Source organism: Ictidomys tridecemlineatus, unplaced genomic scaffold (assembly GCF_052094955.1).
Source record: "Ictidomys tridecemlineatus isolate mIctTri1 unplaced genomic scaffold, mIctTri1.hap1 Scaffold_462, whole genome shotgun sequence".
NCBI lineage: Eukaryota > Metazoa > Chordata > Mammalia > Rodentia > Sciuridae > Ictidomys > Ictidomys tridecemlineatus.
In genome coordinates this window covers 259042-278047 of record NW_027522997.1, presented here as the reverse complement: position 1 = coordinate 278047, position 19006 = coordinate 259042, and the positions used below count along the sequence as shown (strand labels likewise).

General features: G+C 38.9%; 1 long non-coding RNA gene across 1 annotated transcript in view; it reads right to left on the bottom strand.

Moving 5' to 3' along the window:
• Positions 1-3242: 3242 nt before the first annotated feature.
• Positions 3243-19006, bottom strand: part of LOC144373728 (uncharacterized) — an 86757-nt gene continuing 70993 nt past the window's right edge. Inside the window, exons 4-5 of the long non-coding RNA XR_013433288.1 lie at positions 4278-4392; positions 3243-3486 (exon numbers count right to left, since the gene is read on the bottom strand). This is a non-coding gene — a long non-coding RNA (uncharacterized LOC144373728). The remainder of the gene's footprint in view (positions 3487-4277; positions 4393-19006) is intronic.

Below are 19006 nucleotides of genomic sequence, written 5' to 3'. Positions count from 1 at the left end.
AGTTCTCATGAAAACACAGATGAGGATGTGTGACTTGCTAAGTGTCTAAATGATACCAGGTAATTCTTTCCCTGATGGACTTTCTTCTCTTCCATCACAAATGACACCTGCCAGGCTGTTTTGAAGTTGGATGAGGAATAAGCAGAGAGGTGATAAATGATGATCAGAGATGTTGACTTTGACAATTATTTACAATACCAAAAAAAATTTGGGCCTCCAATTTTTTTGAGGAGTGGGGGCAGATAAAATGATTCCAGCATCTTCTATAGCACTTCTCACCAGCATTTTTTACAGGCACTTCCAGCAGTCCTGAGAGAACTCAGAGAACCTGTTGGCTACCTTCTTACCTCTCCCACTGCCAAACTCTTATAAAGAGAAGGTGCCACTGAATACCTCATCTCACCATGAGCTGCCACCTGTCCTTGCCAAGCCGCTTTGCTACTACAGTGGTTTATGGGACCCACTTTGGCAAAACCATAACCACCCTGATCACCAGACCCAAAAGCCCTTTCTCAATTTCAATCTCCCTGGATAGTCCTGTGGCACTCCCCATCCTGCCCTCTTGCTCCCCCTAGGGGATATACTCAGCCTACTTCCTATGGCTACAGGAACCAGAATCTTAGATAGTGTTACCTGGCTTTCATTTGCTACTTGCAACTCTCCACCTCCCTAAATACTATCTCTTAGGAATTCTGAACCAATTGGGATCCACATCATGGGACTTCATTTTCATTTTGCCCTTTTAGATTTGGTTAATTATCTCTAGATTGCCTATTCTGTAACTTAGAAACTTTAGCTTGAAAATACCCGAGATGAAAACTATGACAAAAACTAAGCAAAACCATACCTGTTATATTTATATTTAACTTTGGTGTACATATATATAACCAAGCCATTTGGCTTTGGCATTTAGTACCCAAAACAGAAGAAAGCCAAGTATTTATGATGAGGCTCAGTCCATACTGGGACCCTTCCCTCTTCCACTCCTTGGACTATGTCTCCTGGCTTCCCTCGCTAATGCTCACTCACAACATGTCTTTAAGGAACTACCCATTTTTTAAATGAAAACCACTTTATTATAGTAACTAAGAGCATGTAGTTGGAAGTTAAAGAGTGCTCGGATTAGAGTCATGAATCTGATGTTTGGAAAATTTCTTAAGATGGAGGTAAAGACAACATCTATCTCATTTTTTTGTTATTCTTCTTCTAAAACAACTGGAAAAAGTGCACGTCACACAATGCTTAGCACACAGTAAGCATTCAATAAGTGTTCACCGCATCTTTATCTGTTCTCTGTTTCTGTTGTGTTCTCCTTCTAAAACAAGGAACCTGCTTTCCTTTTTCAGGACTTCACTGCTCTATACTGCTTAGATTTATCAAACCAGAACCACGTCTTTTACTATTAGATTCTTTTAATAACTTAAAAAAATGTCCTGCTGTATTTTGAGACAAGGCAGTGAGTTATCACCCTTGTTCCTGGCAACCATAAATAACTCACAGTCTGGTGGGGAGGAAAGAATCAAGACAGAACCAGAGTGTGATTTCTTGCCATGGCTTGGGCAGGAAGTCCCACCGAGGTCCTCTCCACCAGCCCATAGTTTGTACTGGCCCCAGGATCTGGTCCCATGGCAGAGTTTTTGCCTGTGCATTTCACAATGATGTGCTAGCAGCCAATGCCACAGGGAAACCCCTGACTGAATGCCTGGAGCTCCCTCCACTGGGGAAGCATCTCCTCTAACTCCTGACGCCTGTGCCTTCACAACAGCCCATGATGAGCTCCTCTCCCAAGGTCCTGTGAAGAAGTATATTTAGACACCTACAGTGTACACGCACCTCTCTCTCAAGCTTTCACCTTCCATTTGAAATTGCCTCTTCAATAGTGTGAAAATAAAATGCACAGCCTGCCCTGCCACCATGACAGATGAGCATGCAGAAGACTCAAAACACAAAAGGCCAAAGACTCCAGTTACTCTCTAAGATAAACTAAAGTCAAGCAAACAAACAAAACCTAGGGTTCTTCTTTCGAGTTCTAGTACCCCCAAATCTGTGACCCTTTCCTGCAGGTGAGTGACTCCCTAACAAAAACAGCACCTTTCCTGTCTGCAATGCTGATGTGTAAAGATACAGATGTGAGAAAACTGCCATTTTTAAACTCATGCTTGGGCTAGTTGTAAATTTGATGATTCTGCTTGTAATACTGTGTAATTTTTTCCCTTTCATATACCTCTTGAATTTTTTGTTTGATAAGCTGATCCTTTTAAAGCCTGGTTTTTCTTGCAAATTTTTCTAATTCCTTTATTTTCTGAGTCTCCCTCTAACAATAATGTATATTGATTTTTACTACAAATTCTGTTGACTAAAGCCTACATTATCTTCATCTTTCTAATTTCTATCCCTGTCTTCCTACTTTCTACTCTCATCTTTCAGGCTTAAAGACTTAAAGCCATCTTGGAACTTGCTCTCTCACACTGCCTGCCTCAAAACAATAGCCAACTCCTGTCATTTCTCTGCAGTTTCCTACAGCAGACTTTCCCACAGCTACTACCTTTTCTCAGACATTTATTACTCTCTTCATGCTTGAATCATACTAGATACTAGGGGTTGATCTCTCTGCATCTAATCCCTCAGAAGGACTTTGGGTATATTATAATATAGGTTCAATTTTATCTCAAAGGCTGCTGCTAAGGAATAACTCTAAACCTCCTACCAAAAGAGAGCTCTCTAGGATATTCTAAGCCAGCAATTGACTCCCATCTAATTTTTCCTTCTTCAACAAATTAACTCTAGTGCTTTCATCCCTATATCCTATGGCATAATTTTGAATTCCTAATCTTGTTCACTCATCTCTGAGTATGGAATGAGTACTGTAAGTCACTACTCAAAGCGTCTGGGATTAAGGAGGAGCTATGGAACTAATCATCACTGATTAAAAAAAAAAAGGAAGAAAAAAAAAGAACTTAAACAAATTCTCTCTGAGGTAACTCGTGGCACACTCATCTTTAGAAGGCATAAAGAGATTAGATCCTTGATGTTCAGTTACATGCTCAAAGTCATACATCCAGTAAGGGATAAGATGTGAATTTCAATCCAAGTTAGATGGTTCAAAGCGTATTCTCTTTATTCTATTTTCTCTGCCTTTAAATGCCACCCTCATTTTTAGCTTGTATGGCACCTTGCATGTAGTTAGGTACTGAGAGGGTAAGAATTAGGCCAATGAAAAAAATGTGTAATTTGCAACAATGGGTGGTTAATGCTGGTCCTTTTTATTTGCATTCTCATCCAAAGATAGTACTGGTTATAAATCATGAGACTCTAAAAGGAACACATTTTACCTGGAGGTCAGGATCAGCCAAAGGTTTCTGGGCTCCCAGAGTAAAATGGTCTCTTTCTATGATCGTGTTGGTGAGCTGCAGTTTGGAGGCTGCTTTCCTATAAACTATTTCTTCCACAGTGTCTCGGCCAATCAGCCGGATCACTTTCACAGCCCTGTACGGGAGTCAAATGAGAGCAGTGTTAGAAGTCTGCAAAGCTGGGGAAAAAAGCATGCCAGGAAAATACACCCAAAAGGAAGCAAAACCAAATGCCACATTCAGGAAACAATGAAAAGGACACTGCTCATTGGGACCTGAGCATTTGTTAGAGAAATCTGGCCTCAACTTCTTCCTGAACTTTTTCCCAAAACAGAAAGAGAAAGGAAGATGAAGTGACCACTATTGGGCCTTCATCTGTAGCCAGGATAACCCCTGGCAGGCATGTTACCTCAAGTCAAAGGGTAGCTGAACACAACTTTGTTTCCTCTTTGTGATACTGGGAACCCAACCCAGGAGAGCTTTACCATGAAGTTATAATCCTAGCCTTAAAAAAAAAAAAAGTTTTGAGACAGGGTTTAGGTAAGTTGCAAGGTTGGCTTTAAACTTGATCTTCCTGCTTGAGTCTCCCATGCTGATAATGATTACAGGCATGTGCACCCACTGGCTTTAACTTCATTTTTAAACTGAATTAGGATCTAACGTGAGAAACATGAACTAAATAAATTCTAAGTTTCTTCTAATCATTTTGGAATTTAACTGTTCTTTTCAACAAAGTGAGTCTGAACTGATCATGGGACCACTGATCCCCCAACATTGCTCTACAAGCCAGCAGCACAACGGGGTTCAAACCCAGTGGACTCTAACTCCAACGTGGCACTGTTGTCAGCACTACACGGTCCACCTTCCTCCCCAATCCACAGCTGCAAGCCAACAGAGCAGAAAGGTGCCAATGACTAACTCACTCACTTGTTCTGGCCAATTCAGTGAGCTCTGGCAGCTGCCCGAAAGTCATTTTGAGGATTAAAATCACTGTCAGAAAAAATAACAGTATCTTCTGCTTTTAAGTTCATGCCAACTCCACCTGAAAACCATACAAAAAATGAGCATGATCAGCAACACACAAATAAGGAACTAGAAAACACACAAGGCAGGACTGGGTCCTACTGAAAATCTGAAATCAGTCCAACTGACTGGTTTCATCCTTCAAACTGAAATTTCTGCCCCAAACTTCAGGTTTTGACCACCCTACAGTGGTCAAAAGTGCTACCTCACCTTTCATTGCATGAACTGGGAAAATTTAATTATCAAATATAACAGAATGAGAGGTAAGCAGAAGAAAAGGATGCTTAAGTTAATTGCATTAAGACATTTAATATTTGTTTGAAAACCTTGATTGGATTTTGCTTCAAACAGTCTGTGAATAAGGACACAAGTTCTTTCAGAAAACAGCTCCAAAAATAAGAGGTCTGGGGGCTGCAGTTGTAGCTCATACAATATGATAGGTCCTAGCTTAAGTAAGTTCTCTCGACTTTGTGATCTTTCATCCAATTTTAAAAAAATTACAGAAATATCTTAGATGCCAAGGGCAAGGGTGGGAAAAAACAGAAGGTGTTAGACTCTAAGGGGGAAAGGGGTAGATTCTCGACTTTCTTCAAAGGAATTCTCAAGAAATTTTATTCTAAGAAGAAACTAGGAAGAAAGGAGAAAAAGGCACAGGTGGAAAACAGTTTGATTTTTTTTTCCTGAAAGGGTAGGTGTATCGGGAAGCCTATGGGCACACAGTTTCAGGGAAGGGAAGAACCAGTCTCACATCATACCATGGGAAGACGCTGAGAGCTAAGGTTCTAGAAGGAAACTAGAGAGTTCCCACTGGTCTTTGACTAGGTTCTGAACACACACCCATTTTCTTCTTATTTTTCCATTAAAATGGTGAAATGTTTCATTTGTAAATGGCAAACACAGTAAAATGTTTGCTTTGGCATATGAGGGAAGAAAACTTCATTTGACAAAGAAAAGAAAATACTTTCAAAATGCTTTGAGATTTAATTAGCAAGTGACCTCACTCAGCACAGCACAGTCATTTGTCAGAAGCTTCCCTGGCTGTCCTTCCCCACCCCATCGCCACCCCTCCAATGCACACACTCTGTGTTATAGTGTGTTTTATGTTACCGAAAGGGCTCTTATATATAAATGTTTCCTTTCAAATACAAATAACTCTGACATGGTTACAGATGTTTAGTTTCCAATTAGCAGTAACCCTACACTCAAGAATGCCCCTCCTTTTGCTCCTGACCTTTTGCAAATGATGATTTCCCAAAGGAATCTGGCATCCATACAGGAGAAAGAATGGAAAGTGGGAAAAGTGCCAGAACTTTCTGCTTTCAGATACCCTATACTAGGGTACTCTCTAAACCCCATAACCAGGTTAAAAAGCAAAACAGAACTGCTCAAAAGGTAATGTAATTGCCAAAGAAGAAAGAAGCCATTTTTTAAAGTAATATTTAATTAAATGACATTAATTATAAAGCAATGATTAAATGTAATTTCAAATTTCCTTCTAGTACAAATTGTTTAAATGGAAGGTTAGATGATAGTTGGATTTACATATATATATATATACACTAAGCAAAAACACATTTCCAGGTTACCATTTTGCAAGCTATTGAGAGGAGGGAGCTGGAGTAGTGAGAAAATTTAGAACCTGTGACTACCAGGATAAAAAATTGGAACATCTGGGTTTTCACTCTGCTTTGGACACTGAGTTTTTTGAGTTGGCAAGTCCCAGTAACCTCTGAGTCTCAGTCCAGTTGAGAGGCGTGCAGTAATCTACATCCAGCCCTTTGATGTGCTCTCCAGGAAGCGCTCCAAGAAGGTACTTTGGAAACACAAAGTTGTTTCGATGCACTGTGCCCATGGCTTGCCAAGTGCTCACACTGCTGAACTGCTGGCCTCTAGGTAGCCCCAAAGAGAGATTTAAAATCATGGGGTAATTCTACACTGTTTTAAAAAGATATGATAATAAACTGATGACATGAAGACAAACAGGTTCTTTCTTTGTCCTCTATTAACAATGATGAAGAAGAGTTTCCAGCCTCTGTTTGTGCTGCACTGCTGGGGGTTGAACTCAGGACCTCACACCTGCCAGGCAAGTGCCACTGAGCTATATCCCCTGCCCATCTACAGCCTTTCTGAAAAAAAGAATACCCTCCATCTCCCAGACTCCACTTCTTCTGTAAAGTAAAGCAAACAAATTGAGGTCTTGAAGGTCTTATAAACTTTTATCATTGTCTGAAAATCATTTCCTCAATAGCCCTGTGTGTACTCTAAGACCGTTCTGGGCATCTACAAAGCCTACAAGACATGCAGATACTAATGCCTTTCAACTTCTAGTCTCTCACTCCAATAAATTCATTCCATGTTCACTTTATGTATTTATTTAAGATGTGGTTTTGCTATGTTGCCCAGTTTGGCCTTGACCTTCTGGGCTCAAGTGATCCTCTTGCCTCTAGCTGGGAACACAGGCCTGTGCAACCACACCTGGCCCAATGTTCATTTTAATCACATATTTGTTATCCTGGCATTGTGTGACAAGAAAAATGATGTATTTTTAATTACAATACTTGTATTCTGCAATTGTATAGTTCTTGGCAGTTTATGAGATGCCTGTATACCTGTAATCTCTTTACTATTCAACATTCCTGTAGGACAAGAGGGAGTTAACAGGTGAAAAATAAGATAAAACTCAGGAAGGTTAGGTAGACCCCCTGCCAGGATGTGTAAGCAGCAGTGACCAGGACAGAATTGTGATCCATGGCTCCAAGGGAGAGTTCCTTGGCTACCCTAAGCTGTTGTTCACAACAGGAAGTTAAGGAAGCATAAAAGTATCTACCAGATATAAAAACACACGCTCATGCCAGGGGCAGTGGCACTCATCTATAATCCCAGCAGCTTGGGAGGCTGAGGCAGGAGGATCCAAGTTCAAAGCCAGCCTCATCAACAGCAAGGGACTAAGCAACTCAGTGAGACCCTGTCTCTAAATAAAATACAAAATAGGGCTGGGGATGTGACTCAGTGGTCGAGTGCCCCTGAGTTCAATCCACCTTCCCAAACACATACACACACATTCATTTACAAGAATATGGAAAATCTCCAAATAAGTTCAGTTTTTTATAAACATTTTCAGGATTATGAAAACACACTGGAGCCTAATATAAACTATGGACTTCCTCAAAAGAGAGACTTATGAACATGTATATGTACACACACACACACACACACACACACACACACACACACATACACACACACACACACACACACACACACTTTCCCATATAGTTTATCCAGGTCAAGAATCCCCAGATTCTTTGGCACACACTGGATGGCCACACAGTGTGGCAGTCAGGTGTGTGCTCTATTTCATGTGATGTAAAAATGGAATTAGGACACTGCTCACGGGGAACCACTAGCTCAGGGAATACATGCTGGTCACAAATCTGTGGTACCCACAGAGACACACATGCTATGGAGAAGGATAACAAAGGGAAGTGGGAGAGAGAGTTGGAATGGCTTTCTGGAGGAGAGAGTACCAAGGTATATATCATCCTTCCAACCTTTGTACCTAACACTTCAGATACCAGGCAAGTTTAGAATGCAGTATTCTGAGCACAGGAGAACTATTCTGCCGAGACCATTCTAATTTCCCCTTTCACAGGGCGCAGCGGAGTACTTATAAGGTGTTTCCCCTGGTACATTCACCCTTTGAATTGTTCCTTTCCTAAAGAATTCAAAGGTTAAGTGGCTGCAGAGCACCAAAAGTGTTTCTGCCCACCCAACCTATAGGGAGATCCGCTAAGTACCCACAGCAACCTCAGTCTTTGAAAGTCTTAGTTGGTTTCAGGCTCTAGCCAATATCCTCTTCGACTCTTCCTCACTAACATAATTATTAATGCTCCCCTGGTTCCTCCTTAATCCAAGACCCTACCTCCAGTGCTGAGCTTTGATTTTTAGGCTATACTCTCTATATAGTAGAGGTCCCCAAAGTTCAGATGATGATGGACAGGAGCCCCGACTTAATCAAAGTTAGCACTTTGGGAGCTGAGCTGAGTTCAAATAAGCTGTGTCTGACTACCCTCACGATACCTACTGAGGGAATTCAAGAATGCCTGACCATTAATATTTCTCATATGGTATGGCTGCCTGGTTTTGGAAAATGGTCACCCACTGGCAACCCACAATTGGGATTACCCTTTTGCTGAAGGTAGGGTAAGACTAAGCAGCCTCCTGGTCATACTGCTCATTTTGGTTTTTGTTTGTTTTTTAAAAAAACTTTCTTCCTATATTTATTTTGTCAAGCCAACTACCATTTAATCTGTAATTCCCTGAACACTTGCAATGAATGTCCTTTCACCCTTGCATCCTTGGGAAACATCTCATCTGAACTCTGCTAAGGAATGACCTCAGAGTCAATCACTGTGCAGGTACTGCACTTGAACAGTTGGCTTTCAGAGCAGGGGAGGACTCATCTGCCTTTCCCACAGTATCCCTCGGGCCATCATGTCTACTAGAATGAAATGATCTTGAGAGCAGAAACAGGATCTTCATAGAGCACACAGGAAAGGAGTCAAGAACATGTTCTGGAATCCAGCAGACCTAAGTTTAAATCCAAGTCCTACCACTTACTACTGTGTGACCCTGTACAAGCGAGTAAACTTTCTAAATTCTTCATATACCACATAGGGCCTTGTAAAAATTAAATGAGATAAAGCATGTAAAACACAATGCCTATCAGACAGTGATCAAAAAGTGGTAGCTATTATCAAATCTAGTAAGGGGAATAATGTGAAAACTTAAAACCTCCATTAACATATATACACTCTCTCTATTTTTCTCCAGTGTTCTGTCTCAACAACTGTCCAGGAAACAGCCCTGCCTGTACCAAAGAGGCTCTTCATGCTTACTACACCTACCCTTCTCCCTCCTCACCAAATGAGCTGCAACAAGGGGCAGGAAGCTGGGGTTTCTTTGGCACCTACTGACTATTCTCTGGGTTTAGAGTCCAAATCTATTTTCTGTTGATTCTGGTGATATTCCACCAGACTTCTTTTTCATGTGGTTTAAATCTTGTATTGAGGAAAGCATGTGCTTTTAAAAGCCTGTGTATATACATATACATGTATAAAAAAGAGAAATACTAAAAAAAAATAAGTTTGTATCTAGTGAATGTGAAAAGGCAGTCATTCTCTGTGTTTTGGTACTATTAACCATGTTGCAATTCCGGGCATCCCTAAAACCATTCTCTGCATTCTTGGAGAATACAGCAATGGTCAAGGTTGCCAGATTCTCTACTTGTCCTTCCTAGACCCATTTTCAAGTCATCAAAAGATCTACCACCACCTGAACTAATTGCTCCTTTCCTGTAACTCAAAAAAGTTGCATTTACTGTAATTGTGCACTCTGCACAGCTCATGAATTTCCTTATTTAAATATATTTCTTAGAAAAGCAGTGGGTTCAGGACTTTTCAAGTTTGATTTTCTAAAGTCCTTCATTTGGGTATTAAGGGGAAAGTAAGAACAGTAGAGAGTACTGAGCTAAAAACTGTACATCTCCAGAAGTCTGGGTGGAAAGCCTTCTAGATCTAACAAACAAAATAAAGCAAAAATTATTATGCTTTTGGGGCTGGGATTGTGTCTCAGTGGTAGAGCTCTTGCCTAGCACAGGCGGGACCTGGGTTCAATCCCCAGCACCACATAAAAATAAAGGCATTGTGTTGTGTCCATCTACACCTAAAAAAATAAATATTAAAAAACAAAACAAAACAAAAAAAAACCTATTATGCTTTTGAGGTAGAATGTTTAGTGTAAATCTCTGGACCTACCAAGTAGCTCAAAAGCAATACTGCTCTTTAAAAATTAAGACTCTTCATCATGTTAAAACCTTTCTAAAGTATACTTTTATGGCAGTGACATTTTATGCTGACAATAATAAGCCATGATAGAATATTTTAAAACTTCAGTGCATGACCAATTGGGACAAGCTAAACAGCAGCCTGGGCCTTAGCAGATGCATGATTTTGAGGCCACCTTCACTCTGGCTCTCAGTTACCAAGGCTTTTGTCCAGGCTGATCTGCCACAGAATATAAATTCTAGGCTATGAAAATGGGAGCTGCCAGGAGCTGGGGAGTGGTTTCCATCACCTTGATATATCTCTCTCTTTTTTAAAAATTAATTAATTTATTTTAATTGGATATATATGACAGAAGAATGCATTTGGATTCATTGTACACAATTGCAACACAACTTCACATTTCTATGGTTATACATAATGTAGCAAGAACTGGGCACAGCACTCAGCCACATAATGTGGCAAGGACACAAGGTCACAGAGATAATGGCTGCTAGCATTCATGCCATTCCTTTTAGTACAAGAAGATAAAGTAAGGGAATTTTTCCACCAAAGAAAGGGAAAGGTTTACAGTGTGGTAGTTATTTTTAAAAGCTTTTGGAAGAATGTGCTTTAATTATTTAGAATTACAGCCAGGGGTTGGGGGTGTAGCTCAGGAGGTAGAGCACTTGCCTAGTATGTGCAAGGCCATGGGTTTAATCCCCAGTATGGGGGCTGGATAAAAAGCCACAAAACAGAATTACAACCAGGTATAGTGAAACATACCTGTAATCCTATCTATTCAGGAGAATTATGCAGGAGGATAGCAAATTCAAGAGCAGCTGAGGGAACATAGAGAAACCTGTCTCAAGCTCAGTGGAAGAGCACTTGCCTAGTATGCCAAGGCTCTGGTTTCAATCCCCAGTACCCACTCCACACACAGAAAATCAGAATTACTAATATTCCTTCTCCTCCTTCTTCTTCCTTTTTCTTTGTGCAGAATTGGGAATTGAACCCAGGGGCACTCTACCACTGAGCTGCATCCCCAACACTTTTTGTTGTGTTGTTATTGTTGTTTTGCAGTAAGGGAGATTGAACCCAGGTGTGTCTTACCTCTGAGCTACTACCCTGCTCCTTTTTACTTTATATTTTGAGACAAGATCTCACCAAATAGCCCAGGTTGGCCTCGTACTTGTGAACTTCCCACCTCAACCTCCAGAGATCCTGAGATTATAGGCATGTGCCTAGCATGATGCCCACTGTGTCAAATATTTCTTAAATAAATGAAAGGATGCATGATTTCTGTATATTAATCCCTTATTACTTATTCTTATCAAAACAGAGATGAAGTATGAAAATTATGTTTCATTTAAATTTTTCATCATTTTTTGCCTAGACAACAACAAATGCAATTTTGAAAATAAATCCATTGGTTATCATGGGGTGATACTTTTAAGTATTTTATCCCACTTTTATACTCAGATAAACCCTATACAACAAGTAAACAACATTATATAAATATATGTTGGTTTTTCACTTTAGTGGGAACATGTACAAAATGATGAGTCCAAATAAAACATAACCACAACCAAATAAAAGGCCTTATACTGATTGCTTTCTGTCATGACTGTGGATGTGGAATCCTTTACAAGCAATTTAGCCCACTAATTCCAATGGTTAGAATTCGTATTTGCAGACCCCATTCACAATGAATTGACAGCCTAAATATGTTTTCTACCAATCCAATTAGTCTTCAACAAAACAAAGCCTTACAGCTTTATAAAGTACTACCTTTTAAAAGGCAAATCAGTCACAGGACTTTGAGCCAAAGGCATCCACCAAATTGTAATCTTTCTTCAAAATATAGAACCCATATCATACTGGGCTAGGTTCCACAAAGGATTTGGCAATGTCCCCTGCTGTCCTCTATCATCATTGATCACTTCAGGTCAAATTACCCTTCAGTCACTTGAAGTATCATATTTATTTAGAGAGAAGTTCAAAATGCCTGAATAAAAATCTTTAATATTTTTAATGACAAGCAAAGATAAACATAGGTCAGAATCTTCATGGGCTTAGGAAAAAATAATAAGTCATCAGCTTTAAGGGACTATTTTGGTCATGTGAAACCTTCTCATGAAGCAGAAACACATGGTTCACTTTGTGTCTCTTTTAAGTGAGATTACTTTTGAAAGATCCTAAAATTAAAATATTAGTATCTAACAATGTAGCCAGAGGCAAGTTACATAATGTCCTCTCATATTCCCTTCTGTAAAAGGTTATTTTAGGAGAAGTGATCTCTACAGTTTCCTTCAATAACAAGATCCTATAAATCAATGGGCATTTAAACAGTCCAGGCAGATGGCTATCTTTTTTTTTTTTATTCTCACATATCTTCATGGTCTCTCTTGACTTGTTCCATTGCTTAATCTCATAATAATATTGATGCTGATAATAAAAATTTTATGCCTAACACTAACCATACTCAATCTCCTTATAGTTGGAGCCAACATCCTCCAGTTTGGGCAATCTGTGGAGTTGGAGAACAAATGACCAGTGTTTTCTACATACAGGAAAACCTTTCATTAGCTCTACTGGAATCCTGTCATTAAAGCACCCCTGACTCTTCCCATCCAAGGGCCACAACAACCCAAGTCCTTTAATCACAGAAAACCTCCTCTCTAGAATCTAGTTAATTATTTTACCTCTACAGAGAGTTGAATTAATCTGTCCAATACCATCAGCAAAAACAATGATTGGTGCTACTGCTGGATGAGAGAAATTTGAGAATTTCTTTTAATATGATTGCTCTGTAGAGATTGCAATTGTTTTTGCTGAAGTTAATTAATGCCCCGAATGACCTTCCTCATATTTCGTAGCAACACTTCAAGCTAAAATCAGAAAGAATGACTTTTTAAAAATCATAAAGTACAGGAAAAGTCTTGAAAAATCCCAAGAAATTGCACTTTTTTTTTTGCCTGGAAAAAATAGCACAAAAAAGCAAGGGATACTAAGATGTTAGCAAGAGACCCATCCCAGGGAAGATATCTTCTCTCAAATGAAAACTTCAGTTAGGTAAACTGAGTCATACTTCTGCATGCCTACAGTATCCCAAATAGACTACAGCCAGCCCTTTTTAAAATAAGTCCAGGGAAAGTTTTACATCCTCCTTTGGTTGACCCATGCCCATGTTTAGACTGCCACAGTCAAAAAGTACTTCCTTCTGTGTAAGTAGACTCCTTCTTGCTATAATTTAATTTTGTTTTTCTGGTTCTACATGCCAGAGAAATAAATGAATCTATGCCTAAAAGACTTGGTCCCAGAATACACTCAAAATAACAAAACAAACAACTCAGTTAAAAAAAATGGGTCAGGGGCTGGGGATGTGGCTCAAGCGGTAGCATGCTCACCTGGCATGCGTGCGGCCCGGGTTCAATCCTCAGCACCACATACCAACAAAGATGTTGTGTCCACCGAGAACTGAAAAATAAATAGTAAAAATTCTCTCTCTCTCTCTCCTCTCTCACTCTCTCTTTAAAAAAATGGGTCAAAGCTCTGAACAGACACTTCAACAAAGAAGATATATGGATGGCACATAAACACATGTAAAAGATGCTCAAGATCCCCAGTTGTTTGGGAAGTTCAAATTAATACCCCAAGTAGACATAACTACATACTCACTAGAAAGGCTAAAATGAAAAACATCGAGCACACGAAGTGTTGGCTAGGACATGGAACAACTGGAACTCTCATACTCTGTTGGTGGGAATGTAAAATAATACAATCACCTTGGAAAACAAATTGTTCAATTTCTTAAAAAGTTAAACATACACCAACCATATAGTTCACCCATTCCGCTTCTGTATGTTTACTCTAGAGAAATGAAAGCACGTCTAGAATATGACTTGTACATGAAATCTTGATAGCAACTCATTTATAATGGTCCCAAATTGGATACAAGATAAATGTCTAAAATGGTTGAGTACATAAATAAACAGTTGAGTACATAAATAAATATATGGTAGATCAATATGATGGAATTCTATTTGATGATAAAAAGGAAAAAAATTCATGGGTACGTGTAACAAATGGCTGAATCTCAAAATAATTAGGCTGAGTGAAAAAGTCAGACAAAATAGAATGCGTACTGTATGATTTAATTTACATGAAATACAAAGAAGTGCAAATTAACTTAGAGTGACAGAACCTGGAACAGCCAATGCCAGCAATGGAGTGGCTGTGTAAGGACTACAAAGGGTGAAGGATATGTTCACTATCTTGACGATGGTGATGGTTTTAGGTTGTATATAAACTTATCAAACTATACATTTTAAACATGTGCAGTGTATGTCAGACCTCACTGAAACTGTTCTTAAAGAAAATCCTATCATATCCACTAGAAAAGTTGAGGTATAATCCTGTCTTCTTTTCTCTTCTCTTCCTCTAGCCCTATCTCTGGAACATCCTGTCTTCTCTCCCTCAGATTAAACAAGTCCAGTTATTTCTTTTAAACTTTTCCAACCAGAATTAACTTTTCCTTGTGCTCTCTTAAAAAATCAAATCAATAAATACTTAAGTCCTAATAATCACATAAGAACTAAAAACCAAAAATGTTTTTAGGACAATGTTCTGAAGCTTCCACATGCTCTCTTCTAGACAATCTCAGAGAGATTAAGTAACTTGCCCAAGCTCATAAAGGAAGTGAGTGAACAAGCTGGATTCAAAGTCAGGTGCCTCTAACTCAAAAGCCTACACTAGGAGCTGGGGTTGTGGCTTAGCGGTAGAGCGCCCGCCTAGTACATGTGAGGCCCTGGTTTCCATCCTTAGCACCACACAAAAATAAATAAATAAAATAAAGGTATTATGTACAACTAAAGAAAGAAAGAAAAAAAAAGCCTACACTAATATTGAAACTGATGCACTCCAATTCTAAGTCATTTTTACCATCAAAGAATTGAGCAATAATATATATTAAAAGAAATTCAGCTGTATTACTTTTAAGTGTACATACAACTCAAATTATTCAACCAAGAGATGCCAAATCTGATGGACCGTCTTCAATAAACTAATCTGCATTTGGTGGTACAATTTTCCATGTGAGCTATTAAGGTAAAACAGATTTTCTCTTCTTCTTGAGTAGATTAAACCAGTTTTATATATTAAATACCCCCCAAAGTTGCCTTTTCCATAGCAAAAAGGTAACTTTGATTCAAACCAGTTTGAATCATCCCAAATTCTGAAAAAAACAAGCCAAATCAGTGACTGTCCTCACTGGATATAGTCCAAATGAATGCACAATGGAAACAGCTGTGCAAAGTCCAAAGATGAAACAAAAATGAGCACACACACGTACCCTGCCACTAATTTAAAATGTACTAGTGTTACAAGTATACAGTTTCAGTGGTGGTGTTATCTTTGTTCAGAAGCATGGTACATTATTGTAAAGCTGAAGCTATCTAGCATTTAATTAGGTTACTAATTATGGGGAGACTCATATTACCTTCAAGTCTTTTCCTGGATTGTGACCATGCCTTAATGTATTAATTTCATGATGACTATATTTTAAGATGGGGCACATTTAAATGCAGAGTACTGGTCACATTCTCCAAAATGTCCACATGATAAGATTTTAGCTATGTATAGTTTGAGACATTTATTAGAAAAAAATCACTGTTAATGTTCACTCCTAATTTTCATAGTCAAGAGATATTTTACATTGCATTTTAAGTATAAGTTAGCATTTCACAGTCTTCACCCAAAGTATACAAATATCAACAGAAACAAAAAAATCATTAAGTGACATTCTGTATTTCCATTTGTGTCCAATCAACTAATAAATTCAGCCTTAATGCACTATCATCTTACTCCCTAGCTCTCCTTTATGCCTATCAGAAATAAAATAAAGTCAGTGTAAAATGTATGAGTCATTATTCTTCAGTCATGCCAAAGCCATAACCTTTAACCTAAGATTACAAATAAAGTGCTATGTGTGAAATTCAATACTGTTTAACTTTGGGGTGTTGAGGTCTAATAAATATAACATTTCGGAAGAAAATTAAAACATTCTGGATCAATTCCATTCATTTTCATGATTTCCTCAGTAGATTTCTACGGCTTTGACTAAGCTTGCTAGTGTGCAGATCTGGGATAAACTGATGAAGTTTGGCATCATTTAGTTTATAATCTGTATCACCAGTTAGTACAAGGCACAGAAATGTTCATTCCCCTATGCACTTCAAAGTACTTCATTTATTATCTAAACAGTTATTCTGACAAAACCATTAGTCAAGAAGAAAGTAAAGATATATTATTTTTTAAACGATGCAACTTTCACACCAGACTCCTTTAACCACCCGTGCTATTTCTGGCAAAGTTTTTATTTCCTAAAGAATACATCCCCTGTCGCCATTCCAATTTTTTCTTGCCTATGAAAAGGCCAGGGCTTGTTTTTAATTAGTTTTCACTCAAAGTGAGCTTTTATATATTTCAAGATTTACCTTAACTTTTCCCTAAGTCCCTCATTTTTCTAGCCTCTTCTAAGGAAATACTAAATTTAAATATGAGCAAGCGCCTGCAAAAATCAAATTGACTTTATCAGCTAACTTCAAGTGATGACAGCAATGAACCAGGAGACATGCACACAAGGTAAAAACAAGACACTTTACATTGGAGCTCTGAGCGAGGGCTTTTGGAGTTAATAAGTACTAAGTTTCATGATTTAGAATGAGGTATATTCTCTTATTCGCTTTTTCTTTCTTTTATTCTTCAAATTCGTACTGCAGGTATATTACCAGATAACATGCTTGTAGGATTTTGTCTTATGAAAAACACAATGTTCTGGTCTTCAGAAGCCCACATCACCAGTGAGCTGAGAGGGTGGGTTGAATTATGTCCATAGTCTTGTTAGCAAAGATGGGTTGGGCTGCAGACCAAACCGAATAAAACAACATGAGGTCAGATATGAACTTGTTTAGTAAAGAAACATAACTTTGTCAACCATTTTAGCCATTTTTAGGAATACAGTTCAGTGGCATCAAGTATATTTACTAAAACTACCAAGTAGTATTACTTTAGATTCAACTGGACTCCAGCCTCAATGTCTGGATATACAGTCAATCACTGCTTGATGCTCATGGCTTCACAGAGATAAATGCCATTCTATTTCCAGGTAACCTCATCAATATTCAGAGCCAGAGCTCAATCAGCACAGTATAGTTGTCTACTGAGGTGAGGAATAGGCTGCCCAAACCAAGCATTTGTCTATTTCCTTCCAGATGAAGATAGAAACTTTGATCTTCTCTTCCTTGCCATTAAGCAAAGAAGGAACCCACTATTTCCTGACCTTTGGGAGTTTTGCAAACTTCAGACTGCAGTTCAGAACACAGACAAGAAACTGTCCAAGAAAAACATGCCCCAAATGAACAGGATATAAACAAAGCTGTAATGAGGTAATTAATGGTAGGGATTTGACTCCCCTCACTTTGCTTCTCTGATAACAATCTGGCATTTTATCAGCATCCTCTTTATCTGGAAGGATTCACTATGTTCTGCTGCCTGGAACTATTCTGGGAGGGGACAAAGACATGCTTTCATCTTGGAAAGGAAATGGAACTACATCTAGAAGGGGTAAGGAAGAGTCAAAGCCGTAAAAAGACCTCCAAGTCTTTGTTTGACAGAAGGGAGAAGTAAATGGAAAATAGGATGCCCTGTTTCCCTGAAAGCATAGAAGCAAGTTCTAATGGGAAAGAAGTCACAGAGTCCTCAGCCAGGCCACAAGAGTGATGACTGTGCTTCCCGCCTTCGTTCCAATTCTGCACCTTCTCCCCATAGTCATCTAATTATCTTTCTTTGAAAACCAAAGAAACTTAAACTAATTTATATCATGGCATAAGTGACTATAATAACATAAAAGTCATTTACCTCCCACTGTGATGTCCATTTTCTTAGAAGGGATGAAATCCAAATACTAAAAGAATAAAAGTCTACCTGGGTCTTTAAGACCTGGCTTAAGATGAAGGCTGCATTTGAGATATCTGGGTGGGGAGAGGGCACTGCCTAAGATTTCTCAAGTCATTTCACACAGGTTGTTACTACATTGGGCAGGGTGTGTGATAAAGCTGGCCCTGGTCAATGACTAGAGTGGGTTTGATCTGGCCCCTCCAATGGTTTCACTTCTAAGAGAAAAGGGAACGCTATGGGAGAATTAATTTATAGTAAAGAATGACGCCTTGTTTCCCCTCCAAAACATGGCCTCTCCACTTAAATCTCACAACAAGCAGCCATGGATTGGTTATGGAAGAACTTGGGAAAAATAGGGCTTTGAATTCCCTATCCTATTTAGGCCTCAGGAATATTTATTCAAGGTTGAGCCAGGGTATCTGGCCAATTCCAAACCCACAGCCTGGGGTTTCTAAATCAGAGTGTGGATTGCCCAGTGACACTAGTTCCCTTCTGTCAGGCTGAGTAGCAATCCTGTGGAGTCACCTATGTTCATACTCAGGGCCCTGGTGACAATTCACAGTGCTTCAGGTAAGGAGTAGGGCATAAAGAAGTGGCTCTGCTGGCTGGCTTTCAATAGGGAGTTCTATCAGGACATGGTATTCTAAGGCTGCCACTTTAGAGATGTGTTCAACCAGGTAGCAGAATGCTGATCCTTCTCTAGTCTTTCTCCTATGTCCAGTTTCAATCTCTTATGAATTAAATTCTTAAATATCTTAAATCATGTAGTTTTTAAAAAAAGGTTAAAGAAAATAATTGTATTATATTAATTATATAATACTGAAGCTTAGCAAGAAAACCTGTTTCTCTTCA